The sequence below is a fragment of the Macadamia integrifolia genome, chromosome 7 (genome assembly GCF_013358625.1).
Source record: "Macadamia integrifolia cultivar HAES 741 chromosome 7, SCU_Mint_v3, whole genome shotgun sequence".
NCBI lineage: Eukaryota > Viridiplantae > Streptophyta > Magnoliopsida > Proteales > Proteaceae > Macadamia > Macadamia integrifolia.
This window is the reverse complement of record NC_056563.1, coordinates 11068882-11072735: the sequence shown is the minus strand read 5'-3', so window position 1 is coordinate 11072735 and position 3854 is coordinate 11068882. Positions and strand designations below refer to the sequence as shown.

Sequence of the window (3854 nt, the reverse complement as noted above, 5' to 3'; positions counted from 1 at the left end):
GGGATGAATACTTCGAGTGTATGATTATAAATAAAGAAGAAAGAAATTTTAGCAGCACCAGTATATGGCTAGGGTTGTATTTTTTCTACTAGGATCCAACGGTGGTCATTGATGATTCTGAGTCCTTGAAAGAAAATTGTGTTAAGTTAAACATATTTTGTCCTTATTTTATATATAAATATTCTAGAGTTTTTTAAATTTATTTTCCATTCCTTAATTGTGTTCTTGTGCAAAGGAATGTGGTTTCATTTTCTCATTCTCTTGCAGATTTTGGATTTAGATTTAGTAATACAATGTAAACAAATTTAAGATGGTTTCATTTTCTCATTCTCTTGCAGATTTTGGATTTAGATTTAGTAATACAATGTAAACAAATTTAAGGATACTATACATTAAATAAGGGGTTTCCTTTCTTCAGTTTTCTTGAGTCTCCTTTGGAAACCCATGAATCCCTACATATTTTATGAATTGCCATATAAGATTGTAACGAAGAAATAAGAGACATGGTCAAATTTAAATAATGCAAGTTTATTGTAACAGAAATTTAACAACCCTTCTCCATAATAATTAAAAAAATAAAATAAAAATAAATAAATAAATAAATTTGTTGTAGCTCGTGGTCATACTAGGAAAAGATTTCCTACACTAGTGGTGTCTGAATGTTTTCTGGCATCTTTGACCATTTTGGCCAGCATATTACCTTTCTAACTTAGGAATTATTTTCTTGCTCACACTAACTAACAAAGGCTTGTTTGGTTGACCCATTACTTGACATGTAGCAAGTCAGATTGGGCTCAAATTAATTTTGTGGAAGATAAAAACTAAGGTGTTCACATGTAAAGTTTCAATAAACTAGAATTGGCAAAGTGATCGAAGGATGCTTTTAAAGTACAATAAGATTAGTAGCGTACAATATCACACAGTTCATGTCATATTGAGTTTCCCAAATTGGGTAGGACACAATATGAGTTGCTACACCCCCCTAACGGTGTAGAATCAAAGTTTCAAATCTTTAGTTTGTTGCGCATGAACTGAAAAAAAATGTTGTAGGAAGTGCTTTTATGAGGATCTGCACTGGTTGATCTGTGGTAGAAATAAATTGGATAGTGAGCTGATGTTTGGCATCTCGTTCACACACAAAATGAAAATCAATCTCCACGAGCTTTGTGTGCGTGTGAAGTTCAGGATTGACAGACAGGTAAACAGGAGTGCCACTAAGAGGAAGCCCAAGCTCATAGAAAAGGACTCTGAGCCAGATTAATTCATCCGAGGCATTTGCTAGAGCTTTATATTCAGACATAATGGAGGACCAAGCAACGAATTTTTGTTTGTAAGAGGTTCAGAAATCAGATTCAGACCAAGGAAATTGGGGTACTCGTCAATGGAGTAGCAATCCTCCACACTGCCAGCCCAATCCACATCATTTAAGGCTTAAAGACCAACTGATCAAGAACGTTCTTAGAGAAGACCATACCATTGTGTGGCCTTGAGGTACTGCAGGATGCACTTCACCAATGTCCAATTGTTCTCCGTGGGAGAATGCATATATTGATAGGCTTTATTCACAGCAAAACTAAAATTTGTGACAAGCTTACAATCAAGGCAACCCTTGTAATCAAGGATTAAAGTATCGGTATCGGTCATCGTATCGATCGACCAAAATTAAGATACGTATCGGAGGGTATCGTATCGTACCAGAGATACGCTAAAGATATATACATAAATGGATATAAAACACCTTTTTAAACACTTTTACATTAAAAATTTATTAAAAAAAACTAATAATAACATGTACTATGCATAAACACTAAATTGAGGGTATCGCACTAAGAATTCAAGGTTTGTAGTTGTCCCATAAATGTAAAATCCATGTTCAAAACCTTGATTTCCACTTTAGTTAGAGAGAAATACGGCTGGCAACAACTTTGGAACAAAAACACCTCAAAAAATCATGTTTTTTTAAAAAATACCCATCTTGGCCATTATATGACCGTAGCACTGTATCGGTACATACCGATACTCACCGATATGTACTGATCGATACATACCGATATTCACTGATATGTACTGATACTCATCGATATGTATCAATCGATACATACAAATACTCACCGATACGTACTGATACATACCAAAACGTATATTTCACCTTGATTTTATATTTTTCATAGAGTATCAGTACGTATCGATAGTGTATTGGTGCATATCGATATGTATCATAGGATATATATTGATACGAAAGGATTTTAAAAATTTCAAGTATTGTATCGGTGTGTATCGTATCGATTGGCTAAATTTAAGATACGTATCGGAGGGTATCGTATCGGTATCGGAGATGCTTTAAACCATGCTTGTAATAGATAACAAGTCGGATCAAGCATCAAGGCAATCATTGTAACAGATGGCTTCAGGGTGGTAGGCATGGGAGTTTTGCCAGGCTTACAATCAACCATATCGACTCTCTTGAGCAAATCATCAATATAGCGAGATTAAGGGCCTGATTGATAACACTTTTGTTCTCAATTCTTTTTTTTTTTTTTTTTTTTGATAGGTAGGGAGGGAAGTAGGTAACAACCAGGAGGCTTGAACTTGAGACCTCTTAGTGAGCATGGGTTTTTTTTGCACACCACAGCTCACCAACTGTGCTAGGCAGTGGTTGTTTGTGTTCTCAATTCATTGATTCTGCTTGAAAGTGATTTTTTGTGATTTTGTGATTTTGTGATTTTGTGATTTTGTGATTTTGTGATTTCTGAGATCAAGATCACCAAATGGTAAACCATCAATGAAGTACTTTTAAAATTGACTCATATCAGAATCAGAGATAGGTGATGAAATTAAAAAAATCACTTCTGTCTATAACCTAATAATTACAAAGTTGCCATTTCATGTTTGGAACATCAAATCTTTTTTGTAAAAAAATCTATACAAAAAAGTACAAAAACCATTACAAATTCATAGGCATCTACTTCAGTTTTTGTCCACTTTGCCGACTATGCTTCATTGATTGAAGTAGTTGATGTTTTATCTAAATTTTAATATCCACATAATAGAACACATTCAATCATTACACTTGCACAAACAATTAAAAAAATATTGTATGAGAAATAACATTTGGTCATGATCTAAAACCAATAAAGTTCAATCATTACACTTGCACAAACAATTAAAAAAATATTGTATGAGAAATAACATTTGGTCATGATCTAAAACCAATAAAGTTTAATTTGGTTTTGAATAAAAAACAGAGCAAACAATAGACAAAAGTGAAGCTTCAGGGTAGAGGAAGGGATTTGGGCAAAGGATGGTGCAAAAACTGGGTATGATGCAAAAACACAAGAAGTCCTCGGCCAGGTTAGAGGAAGGGATTTTTTCTATGAAAAGACGAAGAAGAAACATAGCAGTTATGCAGGAGGGTAGATTGATTTACAAACCCATTCAATAAAGTTCAATTATTCTGATGAGGGTGTTTGCTTCAAGTGAGCTGCAAATTCTCTTTTTTTATTTATTTATTTCCTTGCTCTCAAGTCAAGCGTCTATGGGAACTCTTATTTCTCTTATTTGTTGATGCAATACTTCATTATGTTCTGCTTATTATTAGTGCAGATAGGCAATGAAGAGAAGGAATTCTCTAAAACGTAAAGCAAATATGCTTCCACTACCCACTACACATTGCCTTGAAGGGAATCCATATTGATCGGACATTATAATCCTCTAACCACTGAAAGCCAAAGTTTTGTACTGAACAATGCAATGATGAGTATATTAAATCCCAAACATTTTATAGATCAGCAAGGGGAAAACAAACAAACAAACAAACACACACACACACACACACACACACAGATTCCACAATT

General features: G+C 34.1%; 1 protein-coding gene across 1 annotated transcript in view; it reads left to right on the top strand.

Moving 5' to 3' along the window:
• The window catches only part of LOC122085006 (2-alkenal reductase (NADP(+)-dependent)-like), a 3397-nt gene extending 3188 nt beyond the window's left edge, over window positions 1-209 (top strand). Inside the window, exon 6 of the mRNA XM_042653431.1 lies at window positions 27-209. The gene's annotated coding sequence lies outside the window, so the exon portion shown is untranslated. The remainder of the gene's footprint in view (window positions 1-26) is intronic.
• The last annotated feature ends 3645 nt before the right edge of the window (window positions 210-3854 follow it).